General features: G+C 38.0%; 1 protein-coding gene across 11 annotated transcripts in view; it reads left to right on the top strand.

Annotated features, from left to right (window-relative positions):
* LOC121319542 (serine/threonine-protein kinase WNK1-like) overlaps positions 1–12,172 on the top strand; it is a 136,222-nt gene that overhangs the window by 69,428 nt on the left and 54,622 nt on the right. The window lies entirely within an intron of this gene.

Here is a 12,172-nt window from a genome sequence, read left to right as displayed (position 1 = left end):
AAAAGAAAATATTACGAAATCCACATAGAATGCTCTCCATTTATAATGTAGTCTGGAGCCATAGTTAAGAGAATATGCCATTTCTGTTTGAGAATAGTAGTGGTAGTGTGCTCAATCTGAATAATCAGTCTGTGCAGCACTAGTCATGACTGTACCACCTTATAAACTATTGCACAGTATAAAGGGGAGCCTTATAAGGGGGGGATATCGAGTCTTCTCAGCCGTTTATTTTAAGGTTACTTTTTTTGGTCAAAAACAATTGTGAAATGTTTTATATAGGCATGAGTGTATGATATGACCACCAGTTTATCCACTGCAAACAAACATTTTGAGGCCGAATTCTTTCAAATAAAGTGCTCCCGCCATATTACACAATCCTGATCATTCACTAATTCAGCCACGTTAACACTTAATTGTACTGCATGTATTCACGGTTATCAATATTTCATGGTTGGTTTGTCTTTTTTGGTGCAAGTTGATTAAACTTTTGAAAGTCCTGCTGTAAGTAGTATACACTTGATTAAGAGCTGCACCTCATCTGACTGACAGAGTATATTTGTGCACAATACCTAACTAATTTATTCTCGTTTTATAATCACTTTGTATATCATGATCTGTTTCAGTCATCACATGACTGGTGAAGTTTTAAAACTAAGACGCTTAAGCACCCTTGTGACCTCAAAAGAGCTCTCAGACGTGTCTTTGCTGGTACTCCAGATTGTGAACATTAACCAGTCCACCTGCAACACTGCCTGAAATGGCTGTAAGAAACACCACGTTGAACAAGCTGTGGTGTTTCATTCATCCACTGGGGGCAGAGTGTTGCAGAGGTTAATGTTAACACTCCCGAGAGAGTCCTTTTGAGGGCCCGTGGCATCTTTTAATTTCTGATTTAAAAACTTGTAACAAAGAAATGATCTACAAAATGAATGTAAACAAGAAGAGTAATACATGAGTTAAGCTATCTCAGGGATGGAAATGAGTCTCCTACTGCATGGCAGTTTTCCTGCGAGCTTGATTAGCCACAGTGTGTACAAGCTCAAGGGTGCCTTGTTAACCCTTTCATGCATGGCCTCATATGGGATGGATAAAAAAAAACTCTTCTAGTCTTTAAATGGGGTCCTATAGTGCAAATGCATGATGACCTCATATGTGGATGTCATTTTCCCCCCCTATATAAAGCAATGTAATATATATATATAATAAGTTAACCCAAAGTCAAATAGACAAACATTTGAGTTTGTGTTTTTCTTTTGGATCTGTTGTTTTTTGGACATGTAGATACAGTTCAGCTTATTTCATGCTGGCCTAAATTATACTGCTGCGGTGTGTGAAAATAACCCACACAGAGATGTATTGTTCTTCCCTGTACCCCGCAGTGTCGCCCAAAGCTAAACGGTGTTTCATTTTGGCATGTTTAATTTGACAGTTTTGGCATATTTTAATATCTGACAGCAAATCAAACGGCCTGTCAGTGAAAGAATGAGCCAGAAAAGGCGTATACCCCACTTAATGGAGAACTGCCCGGGGGAAGTTTTGTTCATCTTTCTGCGAGTTCTGTGAAAACCTTATCCCTCCTTCCACATGTGCAGGAGATGCAGTGATGAGGCTCTTTGATCATTCTAGACTCGTTTTTGTGCCAACTTGGGTTTGGTTGTGGTGACATTTCAACTCTATTGTTTCTGTATGTGCTCGTCCATAAAGGTGCAGCAAAATAGTCCTGCCAGGAAGTTATAACAATTCTTGCAAAAGTTTACCATAGCAAAGTGTAGTAAAGCATCGTGAAAGCAATCTAAAGCACAGAGAAGCATGGTGAAGCGCAAACACGTGACAAGCCATGCTGTACGGTAAATGCATAGTATAGCCATAGAAATTGATGGGAAGTTTGCAAAATGATCATGCAGATATTCCATGGTAAACTTTTATGAATCCCTTTATCGGCCAAACAATCCATGAGCTTTTTCAGTCACTGGGCCTTTGCCAGCGATTGTGTAGTGTCTTTTTTGCTTATTTTTGAAGTGCGCTCAGATTCGATCGTTCACATATCCCGTTCATTTGTGGTCAGATCATGTTGACATTAATTGTGCAGTAACATATGATTTATATTGGACCTTCACTTATTTTACAATGTGTTGATGTTTAGGTTGGATTGTGAAGATAGTGATGGAGTAATGGTTCACTGCAAATCAGACAAGCATACAGTTTGTTCAGAAGATATATTTTTTCGATTTTATTAAGTGGGTTGGGGAGTTAGGTGTTTATATGATCGCTCTGTACACTACAGCTGGACTGAACAGATCTGTAACCTGTCCTGGCAGGATATACTGTAGGATGATCAAATCAACCCTTTGGTACATATTACAGTAAAGAAGACTTATTCTGTACAATGGAAGGAAACTCACTTCTGCAGTGTAGCATGTTTGAAGTTTTTCATGTATGCATGGATTCTTCATATGATTGCTTGATGAAGTCAGTTATAAAAACAAATAGGCATTTTTGCCTCTTTGTTTGAATATTCAAATATTTGTCCCAGCACTAGTTAATAAACCTGGAGAGATTATCTAGCTGACTTGAAGGATGTTGTGTCCTTGTTCACATGCTGAAGCATTCCATCATACCTGTGTGTTTGTTTAACAGTACAGCAAACCTGTACCACGGTCTCATCAGCTTTCTGCAGAACCAATTACCTGTTGATAGGACCTGTGCTTTTAAAAGCTTGATGACATGTCTTTTGCTGGTTGTCATTCAAAGACAAAAGTATTGCTTTAACCCTTCCGGTTAATGAAAAGCAATCTATATTTTTTATGAAACCAGTTCTAACTATGTTTTTGTAATTTTTGACATTGAAAGTGACAACTTTTTCTGCAGCTGTGCGTGAGTGCAAAAGAGTGAGTGCTGGGGATAATTTTGTAGTGCTTATACTTAGCTTAAATAACTATTAAACACTGTAACTCTGCATTTAGAAACAAGGCTTAATAAATTCAATGGCAAACATTTTGACAAGGTATTTTTTTGTATCTTTTGGTTTAGATAGAGAAAACAATACGATGTTAACTAACGTTAATATAGCGCCTGTCATATAAAGCACTCCTGCTTCATTTGAGCTTGGAACAATAATTAAATTTATACTGTTATGATTGATTTATTTCTTGCGCTTAAACCACATTTTATATTACTGTATCTATGATGCACATTAGATTGTAATACTTGTTTGGGATCATGTGTGATCTTATGTATTATGTAATTTTTTTGTTGCAGAATTGTGTAATTAATGTACTGCAAATTTAGTTTATTTCTGTCCTAGTCAAACTTATCTTTCATAACCTGTATTATATCATTTATGACTAAGGGTGTATTATTTCACAGTTATCAAGGATTTCACAATTTCCATGAAATGTACCCATTGTTGGGTGATATGTACTTGCCTGTCAAAATTCCTATTTTTGAAAGAATTGTGTAAATATACATATTTATCATTGAAATAAATACTGCAAATGTTTGCCTTATTGACACTGCCTGTTGTACTGCATTTAGTAACCTGGTAGCCGGTTTAGTTTGCCTCCTGGTAAATAACTGAACACACGGCATAGAGATGCACAATTTATTTTTAAATGTCTTCAGTGAAAGAGACACCAGCTGTATCAAAGATGGGAAATATTTCTGCATAAAATAATGCTGTCCGGTACAGGAAGGGGACATTTCACGAGTCTTGTTGTTTTTATTTATGATTTTATTTTATTTGATAATTTAACATTATTAATTTTTGTTGCGAAAACAGAATGTTTACAAGGTGGCCATAAAAAATAAAAAATCTACACTTTTTAGCGTGTACTGTTCAGATAAAGTATTTAAATATTATGGAACATTTTAATGTATAATAACTCTAGAGAAAAATGATCAGTTTTGAATGTGATAACGCTATTTTTTTCTGCTTATCAGTTGAATCATGAAATAGCACAAAATACATATTTTTAGACGGCTAAAGACTTTTTTCACGGTAAAAAATCTAAAGCTCAGTTTGAGGCGTATACCCTCAACCCAGCAATTACACCAATGAAAATCAACTTGAGTTATTTTACCTTAATTTAGATGTTTTTTATATTACTTGAGACTTAGATCATTTTAATTAAGTAAACCAACTCTCAAAAATAATTTACAGTTTTAAAACTGCCAGAAAAGTCACTTCTAAAAGTGTACACTAGTAAAAGCATAGCAAAGTGTAATATTCAAAGCATGTTAAAGCATAAGCAGACCTTGTAAGCACAAGAGTGGTATGGTAATGCGTAATAAAAAAAAACAAAACATGGCTTGAACAATGGTAAATGCAGGTTTAACCATGGGAAAACGACATTGCTGTTTGCATTTACGATGGTAAACTTTAAGGGATTATAAATACAAGTATTTGTTAGAGTACTGTATGTCCAAGATGCTTATTTGCAAGCCTGTTTAGAATAAATGAATTCAGGCGCACGCTTTAAGAAAACTGCATTAGCCTAATTGTTACTTGGTTATAGCGTTGGTTTCTTAGAATGTCACGGCAAGCTAATTCTAGCTATGCTGCCGGGCATCCTTTTGCAATCGGCACTGGATCACAAGTTAGTCACAGTTGTTTACCATGCAGTCCTGCTCAGTCAGCTGATTGCATGGAGGGGAGCTCCCATTGCCTGCCTGTTCTCATACAGACTTTCTGCCAAGAATATCAAAGTGCAGTTAGAGTTCAACTTAAGAGCTGTATTAGGGTCTTTTCTGTTTTTCTTCTGATGGCTTATCTGGAGCACCGGTAACATAGCAGTTCTTTGTTTAGGCACTGCCTCGATGGAAAATTGCATGTCCTCCATGGTGCAAACATGCAGTATTTCTATTTTATATATGGATCTAGAGAACCGCTTTTTATCCAGTTGTGATGAATCATAGTAAAGACATTCCTTTTTCTAAGTTGAAAGACCTAGAATCTGGGGCTCCCGAGTGCTGCTTCCGGTAAAGGCACTCCGCATGGAGTGCAGGATGCACCCTATAGCCTGGACGTTACCAGGGTGCGGGGGGGGGGGGGGGGGGGGGGGTCGGCTTAGGTCGGCCAGGGTGTCCTCGGCTTACCGCACACCAGCGACCACTGTAGACTGGCCGGGCGCCTGCGGGCTTTTCTGTAAGCTGCCCAGAGCTGGGTTATCCTCCAACGCTCTAGCTCTAGGCTGGCTGCATGGCGGGCCTGCAGTGTGAAAAGAAGTGGTCGACTGACGGCACACCTGTGTTCGTCTTCGCCGCTCCCGATTCAGTGTAGGGGTGGGCTGAGCCTAAATACAATTGGGCATTTCAAATTGGGAGAAAAACTTGGTACAAATTAATTATTGACTACTAAATTTAAAAAAAAGAAAAAATAATCTAGAATCTGGGGATTTATGAAAGTCTCTATTAATACGTAGGATTGTTTCACCTGATTTACTGCTGTTACGATCTGTTTTATAATGTTGGTTTAAAAAAAACAAAAAAAAACAATCAAAGTTAAAATTTGTAGCTGTGAATATTCCTTTTAAAAAAAAAAAAAAAAAAAAAAAAAAAACATGCAATACTTTGTTTCAAACAGTATTTAAGATGCTCACTTGAAAACAGTCCCGTTCCCCCCCCCCCGTCCAAGGGGGTGGGGGGCGGGGGGGGGGGGGGGGGGGGCCCGTGCCCCAGGGGGGGGGTTGCCCCCCATTGCTGGAGCAAGCTACTGTTTAAGTTGAATTCGATTCAATGAAGCTAGTGTTTTACATGCCATTACTGAGTAGCACACCCACATGATGTTATGTGGATTTCTTCTGAACCAGCTATTGTAGTTTTTTCTTTTTTTTTAAATGAAGTGGCTGTTGACAGCTGGATAATAATGGGCACTGCTTGTATGTGAATAGACTACTGTTTTTATGTTTTTATTTATTTCGATGTTGTAAGACTTGGCCTGGTATGTTTGACAAGATCTAGTTGGTACCTTGTCGTTTCACAATAAAGGTGTTTTACACAAATACAATCATTAGTGTCTGTTTTGCAAAATTTTCTTAGTGTATATTCTTCTGTGTATTCTACTTTATCAGAAAGCAGGTGTGGATGAAAGTCCAGTTTGTTTACATTCCCCAAATGCAGGTTGTAGGTGTAAGTGACACAAGCAAAGTCCTGTGACCTTTTTTTTTTTTTTCTTATCCGTTACAGCTCAAATATTTTATTAATCAATTATTTCAATGCAGCAGACCTGTATAGATGTCTAGGAAAGATAACCTCATTAAAAACGGCAGACTGCTATAATAGTATAGGAAAGATAACTCCACTCTAAACAGTGGACCAGTAAAGTAATCTTGTGTATGGCCATACAGTGTATCTATATTTTTTCTTTTTCAGTTTAAACAATTTAATTAGCTGTTCTAGAGGCATTGCCCTGTAAAGTTACCTAGTACTGAAATAATTTTAAAAAAATGACACAACACGTAAGTCCTGAATATTTGTTGAAGTGTATGCTAACTGGCATATAGATTAGTTTAATTTAATTACAGAATAGCACTAAAATAAAAGGTCAGTGCAGGACTGATCTGATTTCAGGCAAAACTACACTGAGCACAGCATAACATCTTTTGTGAATTTGGTACATCGCAGGCAATGAAAATATCTGTGCCACCTGATTTGGAATGGATGTAGAATATTCTCCTTTTATAATTTCTTTACTGGGGGGGATTTCAATGTTGTAAGATTAAAACGAGTTTGGGGTTGACCGCTGCCATTGTTTGGCACCGCAGCCCAAACAAATAGTACAACAAAGTGGTGTTGCAGATTCTAGTGATAACACTATGCGCTTTGGCTGCCTCTAATCCATCTTTTGTGAAAGTTATACACATCCCACACCCTGTCTAGCAGACTGTTAGATCCCACTACTGTACTTTACAATGGGCACCCACATGATCGGATAATGTGGGACCAAAACACCTCCTAATCCTACTTCACCCCTCCCTCCTTTGCAGCACCACATCGATAGTCCTAGAATTCAGTGGACCGGGGAGCCAATTAAGATTGCAAGCACAACCATGTAAATCACAGCAAGTTCTTTGTTCGCCCAGAACCTGAAGGTTTTAAAGGTTAAAGGAGAGTTGAAAAGTCACATTGACACATGATTTTATGTAATGAGGAAGTTTAGTCATGCCACACGCTCCAGACAAGCTCAAGGCCAGGTAAATGCAGATACTCAGTATAGAAGCAACAGAGCACAGAACCATGCAGCATGATTGCCAAGACCATAAAATAGTAAAGGAAATGTACAAATTATAATGACATTTGAAGCTGCTTGCTCTTTAAGCAGTGTATTTTCACGCACACAACATACACACGCATGCAAAACTGACAAGCACCTTTTGTATTAATTTTGAAAACATGTAGTAACCACTCCAGATAAGGTTTTGGGTCATTGAGTAATTATTATAGCCATTTAGTCCTCACTTAATCTTAATAATATTAGTTGCTAATCACGTTGTAGTTAGCTACTGCGTTCCAGTATCCTCACACTAGTACTAAGCTGTTAACTATAAAAACTTGTTTTCTGTAAATTGTCTTGTTCTCTCCCTTTCCAAGTTGTCAGACATGCTGCCTAAAAATGTAATAACAAAAAAGATGTCCAGAAATGTTAACTGTTTCAATACAGCACAAATGCAAATGCAAATATAGAAATTATACAATGGTATTCCTTATTGATCGCATTTCTATAGCAATATAAAGCACCTCCGCTCTCAGAATGTTGTATTTATCATATAGGTTTCCCTTCCAAGTATTTGTTTGAAAAATAGGCAATTAGGTTGAGGGGGACTAAAGCCCCTTTCACACTGATGCTCCTACCCGTGTCCTGACTACCTGGGGTCACAACCCCGCGTAGTGTGAAACCACGTACCAGAGTTGTACCCGGGTCAACTTGGGTCGGCAGGACACGCCTCAGGATGTGGGTCGACACACTTTGATCGGGTCAGGCGAGATAAAATGCACGATGGGCATTCATAAGCAGACAAAGTAACAAACAGCCACGTCTGTGTGAAGGTTTCACTTCTGCAAGGAACATTTCTGTTAGCCATATTTGTCGATTTTGAGACGCACTATGAGCCAGATTGCAGGATGGATGAAGACATTTTCTCTAATCGACATTTTGGACGACCATTCGATCCCGAGAAGCTTGGAATTAAGCGTCTGAAAGAAGCTGCTTCTGGGGCATTGCATTCGCACTTTGCTTGTATCACCCATGCCGACCCTGCTTCTTCAAAAAGCACTGTGAAATCGTGTAGCCGACTCGCATGCCAGTGTGAAAGGGACTTAGAGTAAGTAGCAGGGTTCAGAGAAATTTAGTGTTACATGTCCCCACGTGTTGCTACAACTGTTTAGATAACATACCAGTAATTTCTTTTCATTAACATCCTAACAGCTTTTTACACTTCTAACTTTAACATCCGTTTCAAAGCTCCTTCAAAATGTCCACTCTGGTGCACTGATAGGGTCAGGATTATTGCCCACATTGTCAAACATGTAACACAGCAACAACATTTTGAAAAGATCTTTGAAACAGACTTTAAAGTTATACATGTGGAAAAAACTGTCAGGATATTAACAATGAAAAGAAAAATTAAAGGTACGTTACTTAAACAGTTGTAGCAACACGTGTGGACGTGTCATGCTATATTTTTCGGAACCGCGCTATTTACTCTTAAGACTGCCGAGAAATCCCAAGCATCCGGAATCCAGTCGCTATTCACCAGTCACAAACATTGCAAGTGAGTGGATTCAACCGGAATGGGTTTTTTGTTTTGTTATTTAAAACCCGGACTTATTGGTCAAGTTTTTCTGGCAATTCCCAGGCAGGCTGCAATAAACTGCCCTGACATTTCTATGATCCATTCTCTAGCTATGGCAAGCTGTGTATTCACAATTGACCATTGAGATGCCGGGATGTCGATTACCAATGAAGTAGAAGAAGCTTGATAACGTGCAAACTCAAGCTGTGCAGCAAAATTGCTATACATATTCTTTACACATTAAATTTAAACATCATATGCAATTCCTATTTTTTCAATGCATAAAACACCCAGTACACCGCTTATCTGGAGCACTGCATGTAATACAGATTAACATACAGTATAGGTCCTACCATACTAAGAATTTTAGTGTTGAAGCATGGGATTTGTTTTGAATAATACCAGTTAGTACTATACTGCTAATAGAGAGGTGTTTTCTTTGTTCACATGCACTAAACCGGCTTATAGGTAATTGCCTTTCAAGTAGTGTTGACAGGATTAACCTCGTTGGTTACAGTGGAAAGATTATATGCATTTGTTCCCTTACACAGAGTTTAAATGAATGCTTATATTTTACTGGTGAGGATCTTGCAGTCCCAGTTTGCCAGCTTGATTGGGAGACAGTCAGCCGTTGCTAATGCACAAGTTATTTTTAGTGGCTCTTTGTTCTCTGGCCTTTAAAGCAATTTAAATGATTGGAGAGGAATTAAATCACACAAAGAAAAAAAAAATGTTAATCATAAAAAAAGAACCCGCATCGATACAAACATGTACAATCTAGAAATTACGACCTCTCGCAAGAATTCAATTTCCCAAAAAGATAAAAACTGGACACCATGTGGCCAGATAGAGGTAACTGTTACAATAGTAAAATGGCACCGAAAAAGTTAAAGTAATTATAATACTGCAATACCTGACAGGTGGTTATTATTTAAGTAGTTCTTCAGAAAGCGATCCCAGAGCTGCATACTTAGTCACCACAACCCATCCTTTTGCTCCCCTGTTTTTGGCGCTTTAAAAAGTGCTATTTACAGGCTATTGGTAAGAATAAGTTGTGTCTTGGCAGGGAGTTTAGAGGACATGCTAATGTGTAGTCATGTGATGTAATTGCTAGGAGGAGCTGGAGCTAGCACACCTGCCTCTTAGAAAGTTTTCCTGTCACTTGTAGAGTCCTGGAGGTTTTTCTGAGGTTTGATGCAACTCGGCAGTGTGCGAGTCAGAAACAATGGTCTCTGCTAGGCTAGCCGTGAGAGTCCGTTCAGCTCTGCATTAAGGAACGGGACTTTTTCTGTTCCCGGGCATGCTGTAAATTTCATCAAAATGGATTTTGGAATGAAAGACATCTACCCTTTGTTTGTAATCGTCAATTCCCAGTGCTGTTGCTGTTGTAAGGCAGACGAGAGTGACTTCCCCAAGGAGGTGGGTGGCTTAGTGTAACCGCGCAATGTTTTTGTTTTGACATCTGTGTTTCTAGGTACCAAACGTACAGCTATGGTCAAAAGTTTTGCATCGTCAAGAATTTTAGGATTGAGACGCAGTTTTTTTAATTTTTTTAAACTATATCAACTCAATTTAGATATTTGTCTTTAACATCATTAGTCTACCGGAAGCCTAATAGTACAGTATTTCATGTTAGATTTCAAAATGTCATATTTTTCAATTTGTCAGTTTAAGCATATGGAAAACTACAAAGTGATATGCAATTCAATATGTTAATGTAACATTATTAGTCAGGTTTTATTAGACTATGAAGCAAAATTTGTTATTTCTATAGGGTGTTGCAAAACCTTTGTCTGTAGCTGCAGTTTCAGATACCCAAAAGAAACACATTCTCTCTCGCTCCCTGCTTAAATGTTTTGTGCTGACTTACTGAGATGTTGCAGTATTAAAGTCTCTATACTAGGATTAGTAACTGCTTGATCATTTCAGTTAGATTTTGTAGTTGCCTTTTTTAAATCAGGTTTGAAATACAATTACCCTTACAAAATTTATAACTCTAGTTTTGCACTGTTTTTTAGCGGTTTTCCCAAGCTTTTTCCATGGTTATACACTGCATTTACCATAGTTTACCCTGGTTTGCCATGTTTATTAATATGCTACCCTGCTACTCTTTACCATGCTTACTGGTTCTTTGCTATGCTTTTTTTTATGGGAAACTTTTATAAGGGTATACAGTATAGTAAATTAGCAAGTCTGTTTGCTTATAGTATGTATTCTTAATGTAAATAAAATTTGTTTGCCTGCCTATAGTAAAGATCCACTTTTTGTGGTGCCTTTAATGTGTATTTATTTGTTAAGAAAGCCCAAACTTTGTAAAGTAGTCTTAATTTGTTGTCTGGGTATTATTGAGCAGTTTCTTACCAGCTTCATGTATTCTGCTATTGCTGAAAATTGTAGAATGATGACAAAGTTACTAGCCACTGATTCTTATTGCAAAGGCCAGACTATAGCAGATCAAGTTAAAACAATTTGTTTTCCAAAATTGATATTCCAGTCTTGCTTTAATTCAGTGCATCTGATATCGCATCACATAAAAGCAATTTTATTTTTGAATTACAAATGAATTGCTTACTTTGATTCGGGCATTGCAAAGTACCGAAAACCACTCAACAACATTATTTTAAAGGGGAAATCAATGAAAGCTTGCTTGTTCATGCAAATGGAGTTTGATCACTTGCTTATGCAGTCTGTGCATTTATTGCAATGGCTGTTACCACCTGTCAGTCTCTGTTTACTTTGACATAGACAATTAAGGACCTATTATACCCACTAGGTGGAGGGTTTTAGGCTGTTACAATGACTGTTTGAAAGGATAATGGCTGCTCTACTTGAAGCTTGATTGTCGAGCCCATGCGTGAGGACTAGGCGGGGGTTAAAGGTAGTCCGTCACTTTTGTTAATAGCAGTCCTCTTTGGGCCTTGTTTTTTTCCTTTGGCCACAGGGATACAGGTTACAACTTGAGGTTAGAGATCATCTGCTGAATTTTAGATGGGATTTGGGGTTTTACCAGATTGAGTCTACAGTAATTACACTACCTTTTATAGCTGTTGTCTGATTAAAAAGCCAAACTGTTTCTCCCAAAGGGGTGGTTTTTCAAAGTCACTTTGAGCTCAGTGGTGCAGAAAACACCATTGCCATAAAGTCATTTAAAGACTGTGGTACAGACCTCGTTGAAACATTAGCATAAACTGCTACGATGAAGTGTGTGTGAAGTTAATGGATAACTTAATTGTTAATGTTGCGGTCTAACTGAGTGTTTTTCTTATGTGCACTGTGAAGCAGTGCAGAGTGTAATTAAGTATTGGGCCGTGTTTGAACAAATCCCAAGAAATTGAGCAATGTTAGAGAGCGTGCTCACTCAAACATGGAGCTTCACACTCCTC

This window comes from Polyodon spathula, chromosome 8 (assembly GCF_017654505.1).
Source record: "Polyodon spathula isolate WHYD16114869_AA chromosome 8, ASM1765450v1, whole genome shotgun sequence".
Lineage (NCBI taxonomy): Eukaryota > Metazoa > Chordata > Actinopteri > Acipenseriformes > Polyodontidae > Polyodon > Polyodon spathula.
Note: the sequence above shows the minus strand (reverse complement) of the source record. Positions and strands in the feature narration are given on the sequence as shown.